The following is an 18,738-nucleotide window of genomic DNA, read 5'->3' as shown; positions in this document are numbered from 1 at the left end:
TGTCCCATTTGAGACTTTAAAATAAAGTAACTAATGGTAAGAAATTGGTATTGCAGACATGATCACTTAATTGTTTGGTTAACGACCAATTTATTGTTTAATTAAGGAAAACATATATTCTCTTTATTCATGAATGAGTTTGGGTAGAAGGAATCTAACAGGCTTGCTCGGTCGGGTTCACTCGGTTGAACGCCGGTCGCGCTCCTCAGTTTTAGGGCGTGACAAACTTGGTATCAGAGCCTAAAGTTTTAAAGTGTCCTAGGATGTCTCAGAGCCGTGTCTAGTAGAGTCCTTATTATCGGTGTGTTGTCGACCATATCTATAATTAGGATGCTATATGGGCATTTAGGAATAATACTCTTCTTTGATATTCTGAATCGTGTGATGAAATTGGTTGTGAAATTGTTCTTCCTCCAACTCGTGCGTTGAGGTTCAAGGTAAGTTTAAATGCTCTTTTGGTTTATTCCAAGTAATGTTGTCTTGTGACATGATGAAAGGGTAAAGGCCTGAATATTAAACAGATGGCACATGTATCATGTTGAATGAATAGTATGACCATATGAGACAAGTATATAGTACCATGAGCATACTTTATATGAGAAGAGTGCTAGAAATGATTACCCACCTCCAAAGAGGTATTAACGTGATAAATGAGACCTAAGCTTAACTAGTACACGTGGATAGTGTGAGAACCATGTGTATGATTCAAAGATGTAAATTTGTTACATAGGCACGTGATATATGAAAGGCATGGCCTAGAGAGTAATGATAAATATATAGGTCTCGCACGGGAGACAAGAAGTTATGAAAGGAGAGTCAATTGAACCCACAATGAGAAGACCCTAGCACTAGGAATGTTATAAAAAAATCCCAGGAATGTGCGAAGTTGTGTTACACTCCAAAAAGGATATTGACACGAGGGATTTGGATCCCAGGTCTGTGTGGTTGAATAAGAGTAGAGAACTTATGAGGTTAATACCATGGGGACTTAAATCTCCCTAATAGTCAATCATATACAGGAGGACTAGAGATGCGAAACATGTGTCCCTCAAATTGCTAAATTCAAGACTTGTGTCGAAATGTGAAACATTCACCCCAAGTGGGGAGGGAAGGACCATGGTGAGGCTACTTAAGTGCAATAAAATGAGAGTAGGGCCATGTAGCTATGATGTTTGGATATTTTGTTGAAGACGTGTGTAGTCTAGAAAAATGGTAAGGGATAACATGATTCTCTGATAGGAAATGCAAAAAATAAACCACTAGTACAAAAATAATGTGGAAGGTTAAGAAATGTAAATTCTTCATATGTGACAATATACATGACAGGGTCAACGATACTAGAAACTAAGAGTAGGGTTTGCAAAAGGGTTTTGTACTTATTAGAGAGTCAGGGACAATGGAACCCAAGGAAGTGCTACAGATCAAATGTGAAAGGCTTGCGAGTTTTTAGAATGAGTTAATCACGGATTTGCGATTTAGCTAAAGTTCCAAGTCTTTGAAAAAGACAGAACGAGTGGGAGAGATAAATGTGATGCTATAATAACCCAAGAGTGCATAGGGAATTGATGGAGAATCTCTTAAGAATCTTACAAGAAAGGAAGTGTTAAGTGATACACGGATGAACACACTTTCCCACGGATATCCCAACAAGTGTCGAGAGGCGAGCAGGATGAATTTCCAACTAAGGGAAAAGACCACGTAACATATGGAAGAACGCATGACTATTTACTAACTAGGAAAAATGAGGCGAGAAGAATTGGAAGAAAAATCTATAAATTTAGGTGGCCATGGTTATCGCAAAATAGTTCGTATCAGAATGGTGGACTCGCCTAGAGCACAAGTATTAATAGAAGATATAAAGGATCAATTGTAATAAAGCTGACTTGAGTGACACTGAATATCAACTAAAAGATTTGGAGGGAGTTTATGTCTATATATTACATTGGAAAGTGAGACTAGTGGTGATGAAGTGGTGGTGTGATAAACTCAACAAACCAGGCACAATAATACTACGAGTTCATGGGAGGCAAATAAGTGTGTGGCACAATAAGGTTGTCAACTATGAATTAAGGGCAAAATAGGATGGGAGTGAATGCTCTAGTCACAAAGGAAATATAGTACCAACATATTGTCTAGACCAAAAGGGAAATGTTTGAAACAGATTAAGAGAGGATGAACACTTGTTACGAACCAAACATGTTTAACATGATAGCTCTTAGGCTGCAATACCAGGAAGCAATATTGGTGACTACAATACTGGTAATAAGGTGAGTTACTCATTGAGGATGGAATCAGGTGGACTAAGTCCTACACTTATAAGGAAAACAAGAAGTCATCGTTGAAGAATTTAGGAGGATCTCAAGTTTTAGAAAAGGCCCTGTTCGGGCTAAATATATATATGAAGGGTATAGATATATGTTTTGTGAAGTGTTCAGCAGTAAAGAGGAATCGTAAGAATGTTCACCAGGGAAGTAGATTGGTTTCTTAAAATCCTATAAGACTTATAATGAGGAAAGAGGGTGGCTAAAAAATGTCTGAGCACGATGTTACTTCACATATTGAGGCAATGCCATGCATATTGATGTTATCAGGGTGTGCGCGCAAGCTAGTAGATGTTATTCATTTGAAACAGATGGTCCCATAAGAAAACTGACCTAGTAATGTCTTTTGTTGAGAAATTTAAAAAACAAGTTGCAAGTACTAATAAGATTGTAACTCTATCAAGGAAATTTTTGTAAAACTCAATTCCTATGAGGTCATATGAAAGAGAAATATGACATAGATGTTCCGCTAATGATGAAATATGGCAAGATGGTCATTTATGCCTCTAGGCAACTCAAGAATCATGAGAAAAATAATCCAACACGTGACTTAGGATTTGCGGCTGTGATTTTTACATTAAAGGTTTGGCGTCATTAATTGTATGGGGTCCAGGTGGACATATTCACAGACCAAAAGATCCTTCAATATATTTGTAAATAGAAGAAATTGAATCTAAGGTAGAGAAGATGGCATGAGTTACGTAAGGATTATGATATCAGTATTCTATATCATCCGGGGAAGCCAATGTTGTGGCGGATGCTCTTACCCAAAAATCTATGGGTAGTTTGGCTCACTTGGAGGCATGTCAAAGGCCGTTGGCCAAGAAAGTTCATCGATTGGCTAGTTTGAGAGTTCGTATTACGGACTCTAATGAAGAAGGGGTAATTATACAAAATAGGGCTGAATCATCGCCTGTTGTGGAAGTCAAAGAGAAACAATACAATGATCCATTTTTGGTGCAATTGAAGAAGGGAATTCAAAAACATAAAACTATGATTTTTCTCTTGGCATGGATGATGGTACACTAAGGTACCAAGGGCGACTATGTGTTCCAAGCGTGGATGGTCTCCGTGAAAGAATTATGACTGAAACTCACACATCTGGGTATTCTGTGCACCTAGGTTCTACAAAAATATATCATGATCTTAAGGAAGTCTATTGGTGGAATGATATGAAGAGGAATGTGGCGGACTTTGTGGCAAGATATCCGAATTGTCAGCAAGTGAAGGCCGAACACCAATGACCCGGTGGGTTGGCACAGAACATAGAAATTCCAATGTGGAAGTGGGAAATGATTAATATGGACTTTGTGGTAGGATTACCGCGCACTCCGTGCAAGTTTGACTCAATTTGGGTGATTGTGGATCGACTCACGAAGTCAGCACACTTTTTGCCGGTTAAGTCTATCGACACAGCGGAGCAATATGCTCAGTTATATATCAAAGAAATAGTCAGGTTGCATGGCACTCCGGTTTCCATCATTTCTGATCGGGGAGCACAATTCACTACTAATTTTTGGAAGAAATTTCAGCAAGGTTTGGGTACTCAGGTGAATCTTAGTATAGCCTTTTACCCGCAGACTGACGGGCATGCAGAACAGACTATTCAAACGCTTGAGAATATGTTGTGCGCTTGTGTTCTAGACTTCAAAGGTAGTAGGGATGATTATTTACCACTCATAGAATTTTCCTACAACAATAATTATCATGCAAGCATTCAGATGGCACCGTTCTAGGCTTTATATGGAAGGAGATGTAGATATCTCATTGGGTGATTCAAAATTGGGGAAGCAGAGTGGATAGTGTTAGACCTTGTGCATCAGGCTATGGAAAAAGTTAAGATCATTAAGGAGCGTTTGAAGACTACTCAGAGTCGTCAGAAGTCTTATTCGGATGTTCGTCGTAGGGATTTGGAGTTCAAAGAAGATGATTGGGTATTCTTGAAGGTTTCCCCCATTAAGGGTGTAATGCGATTTGGTAAGAAAGGGAAACTAAGTCTGAGGTATGTCGGACCGTACAGAATCATTCAGAGGGTCAGTGAGGTGGCGTACAAGCTTGAGCTACCACCTGAGATGTCATTGGTGCACCCGGTATTTCATGTATCTATGTTGAAGAAAGTAGTTTGAGACCCGACACTCATTGTTCCGGTAGAGGCTATTGAGGTTAATGAGGAATTAACTTATGAAGAGATTCCAGTTTCTATTATTGATCAGCAAGTCCGAAAGTTGAGAAATAAAGGAATTGCCTCCGTGGAAGTGTTATGGCAAAACCAGCAGTTTGAAGAGGCAACCTGGGAGGCCGAGGAATAAATGAAGAAGAAGTATCCTTATTTGTTTGAATAGCCATGTATTTATAAAGTTGTGCTCTATGAATAGCCAAGGAAGAAGTATCCTTATTTCCAAATAAGTACGCATAAGACTAAATTTTGAACGGGCACATCTACATATATATAAGGTGTTATATGAGGTATTACCTATTAAATTAAAGGTCTTCGAGTCTAGTTTCTAAATCTTCAAACCGTTCATCATTTGGACATTCATCCAAGATGTTATGACCAAATTACCAAAGGCTGGCGGAGGAGTCTGCGGATGCGAAGCATCCGAGGCCGCGTCCGAAAGAGAGGCTGGCAGTGAAGTACTGCCATAGCGTCCAAGTCCAAATCCGAGCTTCAAATAGGAGTGAAGTGGGGATGGGAAGCATCCAAGGTCGCATCCAAAACCCATAATTCTGGGCCTATAAATACAAAATCGGGGGAAGAGGGTATTTTGTATATTTGGGGGTTAGGATTCTTGAGGTGAAGGGGCGATTTTGAGCTCAAATCAAATCCAATCAACCAAGGTAAGTTGTTAATGATGTTTTGGGTTTATTATTACTCAATATACATGAGTTTTAACATCATTCTTACATGCAAATACAAGATTTCATCATCAAATCCCCAAGAACACAAAAATCACCAAAGTTGTGATTTTTCAAGATTGATCTACTAGAGGTAATTCCAATGCTTCAAACTCGTTTATTATGAGTATTTAGAAGTATTTAAAGCATTTGTTACAAGTTTTAATGGTTGAAAGATTGGATTATAAAACTCTAGTTCATGGCATGAATAGTACCTTTGAGAAAATAAGAGAGAAGATGAATGGTAATCTTGGCGACGAAATTTATGAATACAATGAACCTACGGGATTTGTTACTAATATTGATCCCATTGGATGTTGTTATTGTAGATTGAAGTTGCTTGGTGTAGTGCATCGTTGTAGTATAATTAAGGGACGAATTGAGGTATGTTGGCTAAACTCTTCTTTAAGAATTGGAATTCCCATAATCCTTGTAAGTTCCAAGATGATGATTACAAATCGAGTATTCCTATAAGTTTTGTGATGAAGATATATGTTCAATTTGTGATTCAAATGCTCTTATCATATTGCATTATAAATTGAGGATGTGTCCCAAACTATGGATTGTGTATCCACATGTTATAATTTTAAGTCGTGACTTATGTGAAAGTTATTATGCCAAGTTGTGTAGAGATTGTGATTGTGATACACCTCCACCCGCATATATTGGGGTGAGGCGGCATGACCACTTTGTGTGGGGATTATGGTATTGTGGGGCTGCACCTCCACCCGCATACATTGGGGTGAGGCGGTACGACCACTTTGTGTATAGTTTTGGTATCTTTGTGGCACCACCACCCACATATATACATTGGGGTGAGGCGGCATAGCCGCTTTGTGTTGGTATTGGTATCGTTGATACATTTCCACCCGCATACATTGGGGTGAGGCGGCATAGCCGCTTTGTGTTGGTATTGGTATCTTTGATACATTTCGACCCGCATACATTGGGGTGAGGTGGCATAGCCGCTTTGCATTGGTATTGGTATCGTTGATGCATTTTCACCTGCATACATTGGGGTGAGGCGAGATAGCCGTTTTGTGTTGGTATTAGTATCGTTGATGCATTTCCACTCGCATACATTGGAGTGAGGCGGCATAGCCGCTTTGTGTTGGTATTGGAATCGTTGATGCATTTTCACCTGCATACATTGGTGTGAGGCAGCATACCCACTTTGTGTAGGTTCTTGGTACTGTGGTTATATCTTCACCCGCATACATTCCGGTGAGGCGGTAGGGTCGCTTGAGTAGAGTTATGATATTGCACTTACACCTCCACCTGCATACATTGGGTGAGGCGGCGGGGCCGCTTGTGTAAAGATAGTTACAAAGGATCTCATCTTAAATCCTATAAATATTATTGATATCTCTTAATAAGCTTGCTATGGTTTAAACGGTTATCTATATTATTCTATTGCCGCACTGGTTCATCATATTCATTTTGTATTTCAGAATTCTTAAATTGGTGTTTGGTTTTCATACTAGTACTATTCGACGGTACTAACGTCCCTTTTGCCGGGTGCACTGCATCTTTAAATGGATGCAGGTGATTTCACAGCAGGAGATATTGATCAGTGATAGCAGTACACCTTCTTCCCAGCTGACTTGGTGAGCCCTACTTCATCCCGGGGTCATGTATATTTTGTTCTTTGTGTATTCTGTTTGAGGTATAGCCGGGGCCTTATTTTCGGCATTATCACTATACTCTTCTTTATCTATAGAGGCTCCATAGACATAGTGTGAGTTGTGTATTGATTCTGGGAAAGACAAACTATGTTATGTTGTGGTTGTATTACTTGTCCCATTTGAGACTTTAAAAATGAAGTAACTAATGATAAGAAATTGGTATTGCAGACGTGATCACTTTATTGTTTGATTAATGAAGAGATATATATATTCTCTTTATTCATGAATGAGTTTGGGTAGAAGGAAATCTAATAGGCTTGCTTGGCCGGGTTCACTCGGTTGAGCGTCGGTCGCGCTCCTCGGTTTTGGGACGTGACAGATTCGTTTGGTTTGTATTTATTTTTTTTATCATCAAATTCAATATTAATATATTCTCTTAATTTGTGCCAAGTTATATCACATATCCTTAAAATCGCGTATAAATTCAATTGTTATCCGTTTTTAGGGTAAGCAGTTTGGCGCGCACCGTGGGGCTAAGGATAATAGTGATTGCTTGGTTCTAACTTTCATAACACACATTATTTTACACTAGTTCTTGTGAGTATCTTTGATTACAGGATCAAAATGTCGAACTCTCAGGCATCACCGGTACACATGGACAATGACTTCGGTCACCATGACGAGAATGACAACACAACACCAGGGAACGACGTACCTCTAGTTGGCCTCGATGGAGCTCCGGCTGTAGATCCAATCGATGTCAGTTTGCATGTAGCCCTCAATGCAAATTCCGTCGTCGATCCTGAGAGTAGCATTCATAGGGATGTTTGATCGGCCGCTCAGAGAACACATAGCGGCGAAGAGGGCAGGATCAACCTTTCGGGTGATCTCTGAGATGTTGCAGGCTCAACAAGCCACGATAGCCCAGTTCTAGGACCAGAATCATGCACCAAGCAGGATCGAGCCCGAGTCATCCCAAGAAGTTATTCGTAGGGTCGAATCGGTGTCAATGAGATCGAACAGGAATGAATCGGGGGCCGATCCTGCAATCATGAAGATGCTCGAGGAACTAACGAAACAAGTTGAGTCGGGGGAAAAGAAGATCGAAACAAACGACCAGAAGGTGAAAACTTATAACTCCAGGGTTGATAAAATCCCAGGGGTACCACCAATATTGAAGGGTTTGAATTCCAAAAAGATCGTACAAAATCCCTTCCCCCCGAGCGCAGCTTCCAAACCGATCCCCAAGAAGTTCCGCATGCCCGAGATTCCTAAGTACAATGGAACGACCGACCCAAATGAGCATGGCCTTTTACACATGTGCAATTAAAGGGAATGATCTAGAGGACGACGAGATCGGATCCGTGTTACTAAAGAAATTCGGGGAGACCCTGTCAAAGAAATCTATGATATGGTACCACAATTTACCAACTAATTCTATTGATTCTCTTGCTATGATTGCACATTTTTTTGAAGGCACACGTCGGAGCCATCAAAGTGGAGACTAGGAAGTCAGAACTTTTCAAGGTAAGACAGAAAGATAATGAGATACTCAGAGAGTTTGTGTCTCGGTTCCAAATGAAACGAATGGACCTACCACCGGTCGCCGATGATTGGTCCGTTCAAGCTTTCACTGAAGGACTCAATGTACGAAGCTCGGTGGCTTCACAGCAGTTGAAGCAAAACTTGATAGAATACCCAGTTATTACCTAGGCCGATGTACATAATCGGTATCAATCGAAGATAAGAGTCAAAGATGACCAATTGGGGGATCCTTCCGGGTCTGTTTATCCTATCAGGCTCGTTGACATAATCAAGAGGGACATTGATCGGGAACCAAGGTCGAACAGGGATCGATACCATCCGTAAAATGGAGATCGCATGAGCAACAGATCTGGGCGAAACCCTGTAAAAAGTGAAAGGGGAAATGACCGAGGACAGAGCTCTCGAGGGCTCATGAGCAAGAATGGCTTTGACAGGCATACCGGACCTAAAGATGCACCACGATTATCAGAATATAAATTCATCAATGTTGATGTGGCCACCATCGTATAGGCTATCAAACGCATCAAAGATACTAAATAGCCTCGACCTTGACAGACCGATCTAGCCTAGAGAAATCCCAACCAAATATGCAATATCATGGCACCCACGGCCAAAGAACGGAAGATTGTAGACAGTTGAGAGAAGAAGTAGCCCGGTTATTCAACGACGGGCACCTACGAGAGTTTTTGAGTAATCGAGCCAAGAATCATTTCAAAAATAGAGATTCCAACAAACAAAATGAGCAAAAAGAATCTCAACACGTCACTCACATGATTGTCAGAGGGGTCGATGTTCCCCAAGGGCCAGTGTTAAAACGCACCAAGGTGTCGATCACAAGGGAGAAACGAACACTGGATTACATACCAGAATGAACCTTGTCCTTCAACAATGAAGACGCAGAAGGAATCATGCAACCCCATAACGATGTACATGTACTCATGAATAAGACTCGAATTAAACGTGTGTTAATTAATCTAGGTAGTTCAGCAAACATCATTCGATCAAGGGTCGTAGATCAGCTTGGCCTACAGAACCAAGTTGTGCCCGCGGCCCGAGTGCTAAACGGATTCAACATGGCTCGTGAAACTACTAAGGGCGAAATAACTTTGCCAGTGAACATAGTCGGTACCATCCAGGAGACCAAGTTCCATGTGATCGAGGGGGATATGAGGTATAACCCTGTGTTTGGGAGACCATGGATCTACAACATGAGGGCAGTGCCCTCGAACCTTCACTAGGTTCTAAAATTCCCGACACTAGAGGGAATCAAAACAATCTACGGGGAGCAACTCGTCGTAAAGGAAATATCTGTCATTGACAAAGTGATTCCAATATTGACACTCTCATCGATGAAGGGGTCAAATTCAAGCGGAAAACAGGAAGCCAAATAACATTCACATACGCCGGCCTTGAGCCAACTAGAGAAGTAGGGGACTGACGAAGATGATGATTATGGGGTCCCTAGATCCTTCAAAGTCCTCGATGACTCCAACGCTACCAAATCAATAGTCGAAGAGCTGGAGCAAGTCATACTAATCGAGCATCTGCCCGAACCAAAGGTATACATGGGCACGGGGTTAACTCTCGAGCTCAGGAAAAAAACTTATTCAATTTCTTATAGCTAATATGGATTGCTTTGCTTGGTCTCATCTCGACATGACATGGATCCCACCGGAAATCACCACCCATAAACTAAGCTTGGACCCGAAGTTCCATCCGGTGAAGCAAAAAAGAATACCCTAGTCCGAGATCAAGCATGCCTTCATCAAAGATGAGGAGGTAACCAAGCTTCTTAAAATAGGGTCCATCCGAGAAGTAAAATACTCCAAATGGCTAGCAAATGTAGTAGTAGTCCCTAAGAAAGGTAACAAACTAAGAATGTGCGTAGATTACAAGGATTTAAATAAGGCATGCCCCAAGGATTCTTTTCCTTTGCCTAATATCGATCGAATGATCAATGCTACGGCCGACCACGAGATCCTCAATTTTCTCGATGCCTATTCCGGGGACAACCAAACACAAATGAATCCGGATGATCAGGAAAAGACCTCGTTCATCACTAAATATGGTACCTACTGATATAACGTAATTCCATTTAGATTTAAAAATGTTGGTGCCACTTACCAACGCCTAGTAAACCAAATGTTCTAAGAACTAATAGGGAAATATATGGAAGTTTACATTGATGATATGTTAGTTAAGTCCCTGCGAGTAGATGACCATTTGAAGCATTTGCAGGAAACCTTCAGCATATTGAGGAAATAGAACATGAAGCTGAACCAGGAAAAATGCGTGTTCGGGGTCGGGTCAGGCAAATTTCTCGGATTCATGGTATCCAACCGAAGTATCGAGATCAACCCTGGCAAGATCAAAGCTATCGAAGACATCACGATAGTAGACAATGTAAAGGTCGTGTAGAGGTTAACCGGGCGCATAGCCGCCATAGGGAGATTCATCTCGAGGTCCTCCGATAAGAGCCATCGATTTTTCTCGTTGCTGAAGAATAAAAATAACTTTGCATGGACTCCAGAATGCCAACGGGCCTTGGAAGAGCTCAAGCGATACCTATCAAGCCCGTCGTTACTTTACACACCGAGGGTAGATGAACAATTGTATTTATATTTGGCAGTATCGGAGATAGCGGTAAGTGGAGTCCTAGTCCAGGAACAACAAGGTACATAATTTCCGATTTATTATATTAGCCGGATCTTGGGCGAGGCCGAAACTAGATATCCCCAATTAGCGCTTGCATTGATAAGTGCGTCTAGGAAACTAAAATTGTACTTTCAATGTCACCACATATGTGTTATAACAACTTATCCGTTGCGAAATATAATGCATAAACCCGAGCTTTCAGGACGGTTGGCCAAATGGGTCGTAGAAATCAGCGGGTATGATATTGAATATCGACCCCGAACTACCATTAAATCTCAAATTTTGGTAGACTTCGTGGCTGACTTCACGCCGACCCCAATACCTGAGGTCGAAAGAGAGTTGCTAGTAAACTCGGGTATGACCTAGGGAATCTGCACCCTCTTTACGGATGGTGCATCGAACGTAAAGGCGTCCAGACTCGGCATAGTACTAAAACCACCCACAGGCAACGTGGTTATACAATCTATTAGAACTGTGAAATTGACTAACAACGAGGCTGAATATGAGGCCATGATTGCAGGTCTCGAACTAGCCAAAGGCTTGGGGGCGGAGGTGATCAAAGCCAAATGCGACTCCCTCCATGTGGTGAATCAGGTTAACGGAACCTTTGAAGTTAGAGAAGAACGAATGCAAAGATACCTAGATAAGTTACAAGTAACTTTGCATCGATTTAAGGAATGGACTTTACAGCATGTGCCTCGAGATCAAAATAGTGAGGCTGATGCCCTCGCAAACTTAGGGTCATCAGTTGATGACGACGAACTCAACTCGGGGGCCGTTGTGCAACTCATGAGGTTATTAGTCGAAGAAGGCCACGCCGAGATAAACTCCACAAGCTTAACCTAGGATTGAAGAAATAAATACATAGAGTATTTGAACACCGGAAAACTTCCCTCAGATCCAAAAGAATCGAGGGCCCTGCTCACGAAGGAAGCACGATTCACCTTTTCCGAAGACGGAACCTTGTTCAGAATAATGTTCGATGGTCTACTAGCGATATGTCTGGGACCGGGAGATACCGAGTATGTTCTGTGGGAAGTTCACAAGGGCACTTGCGAAAATCATTCTGGTGTCGAATCATTGGTTCAAAAGGTAATCAGAGCCGGCTATTATTGGATTGACATGGAAAAAGATGCGAAAGAGTTTGTTCGAAAATATGACAAATGCCAAAGACATTCACCGATGATTCACCAACCCGAGGAACTACTCCATTCGGTCTTGTCACCATGGCCATTAATGAAGTGGGGAATGGACATCGTTGTCCCTCTTCCATGGGCACCAGGTAAAGGTCAATTTATTTTATTTATGACTGACTATTTTTCTAAGTGGGTTGAAGCACAGGACTACGAGAAGGTTAGGAAGAAGGAAGTCATCAACTTCATTTGGGATCACATCATATATCGGTTCGGGATGCCATCCGAAATTATGTGTGATAACGGAAAACAGTTCATCATCAGCAAAGCAACCAAATTTTTCGAAGATCATAAGATTAAAAGAATCCTATCAATACCTTATCATCCTAGCGGGAACGGGCAAGGCGAATCGACCAATAAAACCATCATCCAAAATCTTAAGAAGAGGCTAACCGGCGCCAAAGTAAAGTGGAAGGAAATTCTGCCCGAAGTTCTTTGGGAATACCGCACAACCTCGAAATCCAGTACCAGGGCTACCCCATTCTCGCTGGTTTATGGCGCCAAAGCTCTAATACCGGTCGAAGTCGGAGAGCCGAGTATCAGGTTCCGATATGCAACAGAGGAATCAAATGACGAGACCATGAATACGAGCCTGGAACTATTGGATGAAAGGCGTGAAGCCGCCCTCGTCCGATTGGCTGCCGAAAAATAACGGATCGAGAGATACTACAATCGAAGAGCCAATATTAGATATTTTAATGTCGGGGACTTAGTGCTAAGGAAAGTCACCCTCAACACCTGGAATCCGAATGAAGGAGAATTGGGTCCGAATTGGGAAGGATCGTACCAGATTCTCAAGGTCACCGGAAAAGGATCCTACAAACTCGGAACGATAAATGGAGAACAACTACCGGGCAATTGGAATATATCTCACCTAAAACGGTATTACTGCTAAGGTACGACCCCATTTTATTTCCTTTTTATTTCATACTAACATTTGAAGGTGGTCAACGAGAAGCGGCACGAAGTCTTTAGGTCTGAAAGTACGTGTTGCATTCTTTTTTTCTTAGACCGATTTTGTCCCAAATGGGTTTCTCTGCAAGGTTTTTAACGAGGCAACAATGGATCGTGCTAACTTAGAATCAAGTTCGATTACGAATCGGCACAAAAGATCAATTCAACAATATCATAGGTTCCTTTGCAATTGACTTCGAATACTGGGGGCTACCCTCAGATATGCATTACTTTCGGATATCAACTCTAGTGAGGAAACTACTTCATAAAGGAAGGGTCTCGATAAATAGGATTTATTGTAAGGACCAAACGGTCAAAACGAACCATGCCCACATAGATTGCTCGAGCCTGACATAAAATATTTTCGCAACATAAAGCAATATACTGTCTTTTTCTAGCTTTCATTATATTGTTACTCTGTTCTTATATCAGTTGAAACTTTTCTTGGTTCAAGGGTGATCGAACTCGAGGGCCAAGTCTATTCGATTTATTTGGTTTGAATTTATTTCTTCTATCGTCAAATTCAATATTAATATATTCTCTTATTTTGTGCCAAGTTATATCACGTATCCTTAAAATCGCATATAAATTCAATTGTTATCCGTTTTTAGGGTAAACAAATTCCTTGATTTTCGAGGTTGTTGACACAAATATCTATCTTGAATGGAGTTGGCTTATAGCAAGAATTTATCACGCGACTATAGGCACGACAAAATAGATTACATCCATATTATCCGTTTAAAAATGGGCTGGATAATGAATTTTTTTAAAATGTGTCAAATATGCATTAGAATCATATTATCCATTTAAAAATGGATAACCGGTGAGTTTGACTTTTACATTTGCAAAAACTCAAATTGGAGGTTTCTTAATATGGAGAAACTAGAAATTCTATCAAAAAGTGATCATATTCAAGAAATCATGAATAATATGGATGTCCATATTATCCGTCAATTAACTGATTTTCTATCCATATTAAAAACGATTCGGATCGGATGATTTATTCATTTTTTGTATTTTTCATTTTCGATCTGCCCATACCCCACCCAACCCGTATGTTTGCCACCCCTAAGCACGAGACACTATCTATACTATAGTAAAAGTACGAAAGCTCTTAGCGAATTTCATTCGCCTTTTTTGTCCTTTTAGAATAGAGTTCATACAATACAAAATAATCGTTTAATTATTCTCCTAGCTAATATTTAAGAGTTTGAAATTAAATTAAATTTTACTTATTTAATCTTTCCTTTATTTAAACTATGTATGAGGTTATGATCTTTAGGACTACCTTATATAAATCATTCCTTAATGTAAGCTACATAACATACTATAACACTTTCCATGCCCACCCTTATAAGGTTCGATTGATATTAATTTTTCCCTTTTCTTTTGTAGTTTATAATATTGTCAGCATGAGTAGATATTTAGTCGAAAAGAAAAATTTCCCACTAACTTGATTATTAATAGTCTTAAATTATAAAATAACTGGGTAAATATCTCAAAAAATATAGCTTAATTATTTACAAGTTTAATTTCCTTTTTTTAAATGCATGTTTATACTTACTTGACTCAATTTGTCTCTTTATATTTTCATGCTTCGTTGCTGCAAATTTTTCGTTGTAACATTAATATCAGTCAATTCAAGTTCTCATGTTTTAGCATTATGTTTAGTGCTTTTCGGTTGGTTGAAGCAAATATGCATGACTATTTCGCGCCATAATTCTATATAATTTTTCATCTCGAGATCTCTCATGTTTGTCATTTTTAGGATTATAGTTAATATATTTTATACAGTATTATATCAAATTTTGTTGTTTACATTGTCACTTAGGGGTCGTTTGGTAGAGCGTATAAGAATAATGCTGAATATGGTGTATTAGTAATACTGGTATTAGTTATGCTGACATATTTTTTGTCCGTTCTTTGGTTTGATATATTAAAGCATTGCACAATTTCTAAAAGAATTATTTGTTTACCCAAATTTCATCTAGATTTGATCCGATAAAATTTTGATGTCTACAAATTTGTTTGCAACAAATTATTTGTGATACAAAAATAAATTGCAACCACAATATAAATATGAAGAAACATAATTTTATTGATAAAATGATGCGGGTACAATTCTGTTTGTTCCCTTGATTCTTCTCTTTAGACCGTTCTCCGTGATTTGAGGGCTTACCCAGCGTATTTCTCGAATGTAGGATGATGTGAACTTCCTTAGGATGTATTTGATCTCCATGAAAAGGAAGAACATCTGTTGATCACTTCGGCGTCTTTGAGAAAGACAATATTTGATGTCTTTGATCTCTTTGTGAATATTTCATGAATTTTTATGGAATTTTGAGATACCTCGCAAAGGGGATATGTGGCCCCCTTTTATAGGTGTAGCTAGGGTTTCGGTTAGAGTGCCGTCCAAACCAGGATTTCAGGTAGAGTAGCCTCCAAGTTAGGGTTTCGGATAGAGTTGCCTCCAAGAAATTCTTGATGGACACTACTTGTAGTATCTTAAATTTAGGATTTTGTCCAAATTTCATATGGATTTGATCCGCGATAAAATTTGGATGTCTACAACATATATTGAGGAACGTTTTTATATGAAAAAGATTTTAAAAAAATTATTTGATATGTCAACCTATATTGTAGTGTAGGACTGAATATTTATTTATAAAAAAAATATTCTAAGTATTTATTTATTTACTAGGGATATAACTTTATTTTACTTTCTTGGATTATTTCAAACTTGCATTAATATAATAGTATATTTTAATCAAGCATAAATATAAATTTTGTTAATATCATGGTTTCTTATGCATTAGTTATGCCTGAAATAATATCAAACAGAGTGTATAATTAATACTTGCATAATTAATGCATAGGTTCAAAAGTGTACCAAACAAGGTATTATTAATATATAAAGCTAATGCATGCATTATTTTATCTAATGCATTCTACCAAACTATTCGAAAATCTCTAAAAAGATCAAAGTATTCAAAAATTTTAATTTATGTTATTTTGACAAATCTTTACAGAATCATAATAAAAGTATTTTTGTGTTATTTGTTTGTAGGTTAAATGTATAACAATAATATTCAAATATTCTCACATAAAGTCCTCAAAAATCACAATAAGACATATGAGGACTTCTGCGGGGGCATGATTTCTTTCATTAGTAAACTAACTACATGTGATTGAAAATCCTATTTTTTAAACTTTCATTTTTTCTTTAATTTATATTTTATTACTCAAACATATTATATAATACTAATATTATGTAATTTTTAAAAATGTATACTCAATGATATGAGGAAGACACCTAAAGTGTGTGTTCATAAACTAAAAAAAAGGCCTGATAACTTTAAAATATAAATAATAAAATTATGGTTGTCGAACAAGACTGTTAGATACTTTCTACCCAACTCACCCATTATCAAGAAACGACGTGATTTCATTAATTTGGCAGTAGGAAGTTCATACATACAATATTAAATCGTTTCGTTAGTTACTTCACTTTTAAGTCTCAGAATACATATATTCTTATAGTTTGAGTGGAACAAGTGATCAAACACATAACTTGTTTAACATTCCAACACCCATATACAACCCACACAGTGTCTACGGATCCTCTAAAAGATACAAAAGAGTCTATGATAGTGCCGGCGACAAGGCCCCGGCTATACCTTGAGACGTAATAATAATATGGACAAAAGATACAATACGTGACCCCGGGATGAAGTGGGCCTCACCAAGTCTGCTCGGAAGAGGATGTGCCACTATCGCTGATCAACACTGCCTGCTATGTAACCATCTGCATCCATTTAAAGATGCAGCACCCCCCGGCAAAAAGGGACGTTAGTACCGTCGAATAACACTAGTATGTAAAGCTAAATACCATCTCAATAGAATGGATAATAGTACAAGGGGAACAATCAAGAATTCAATAAGAGCTTCAGATAATATTAAGACATCAAGTTAAGGATCACATAAGTTTTCAAGTCAATTTCCATGTTATTAGGTTGGGTGATCTTTAGTGCTGATATTTCACATTTCACAATACCACCGTATTCTTACACGGAGTCCGATCATAACCCCGATTGGCTAGGTCGTCTCACTTGAGAAATCAACCATAACCACAATTTCAATTATCATTTTCAGCACAGTCACCACCATGTGTGCGGCATGACGTCCGATCCCGGGCCGATCAACTAGGCCGTCTCACCCAAGACATTACCTTTTTCACTCAATCATCTCACATCATACTTTTTTCATATCTTTTTCTATTCATTGGCTCTAGTGATCACGATTACAAAGTCATTTTTGGCACTTGTCCATATTTCATAATTTCAGTTCCCTTTTCCACATTCAAATATCATTATCATTATCAACAACAATAAGGCTTCCCATTCAAGACATTAAACTCATATATGAGCAATTTGGGAATCTTAAGCACATAGAGGCCTTTCGTACAATTTGGCATAACAACCTTTATTTCGATCTTGACTCGAAGTCTTAACATTTCTAACACATATTTCACATTTTGAACACATCCTTAAATGGTAAGATGACACAATGAAGCATTTAGAATAAATATTGAACATACATCCTTCAACACAACCACATTAAGAATAGCCAATTCAACAATGATCAAGGACTTAAACCAATTACACGAACACCGTAGGATTCGATTCTAAGAAGAAGGGGGTTTAGTCAACATACCTCAATTGAGCTTCCTTTAAACTCTAAAACGTTCCAGAATTCTTAAAACTTCGATCTATTTTAGAAATATAACAAGTTGGACCAAAATTAGGAAGATGGTCATGATTCTAGCTCACTTGAGCATATTATCAAAAACTATGTGTGCATCAATGCTTTAAGGCCCTTTTTGTAAAAGATTCCATCATTCCCCAACGCATTCTCTTCCATTTTTAGCTCACAAAATTCTCACATACTTCAAAAACACATGCATGTAAGACAACAACCCCCACACCCAATAATTGTCTATCTAATCATCCTATTTTTGTAAATTTTTGAAATTGAGAGATATGACATATATTCTTACCTTTAAGATGAAGACTTCCTTTGTTAATCCTCAATGATTGAGCAAGAATTGATGCATAATAGGTTGAAGGTTACTCCCCATTATAAGAACTCTCTCTCACTCTAAAAATATTAGAAATGTGCTCAAAATGGGCTATGATATATATTTTAACGAAGAAGGATCGGGTTAAAAAACCCCAAACATGAAGCCCCATAACAGGATATGCGGTCCGCATATCGGCCGCACAAATTGTGTGCCAAAACTGGAAAGAAACTGACTGGGTCTGCGGTCACTATGCGGCCTGCAGACCTGTTCTCTCCGAAAAATCTCAAAACTGGATATGCGATCAAAGTGCGGCCCATGAAATGGTTATGCGGTCGCATAATGGACCGCGAAAATGACATCAAAATGACCCAGAAAAAATGACTCACTTTGCGACCATTTTGCGGTCCGCAAAGTGATTCTGCAGCCGCAGAATGGGTCGCAGAAATACCTATTTCCGCCCAATATTTTTC

Source organism: Nicotiana tabacum, chromosome 12 (assembly GCF_000715075.1).
Source record: "Nicotiana tabacum cultivar K326 chromosome 12, ASM71507v2, whole genome shotgun sequence".
NCBI lineage: Eukaryota > Viridiplantae > Streptophyta > Magnoliopsida > Solanales > Solanaceae > Nicotiana > Nicotiana tabacum.
The sequence above is the reverse complement of the archived record's forward strand: the minus strand, read 5'-3'. Positions refer to the sequence as shown.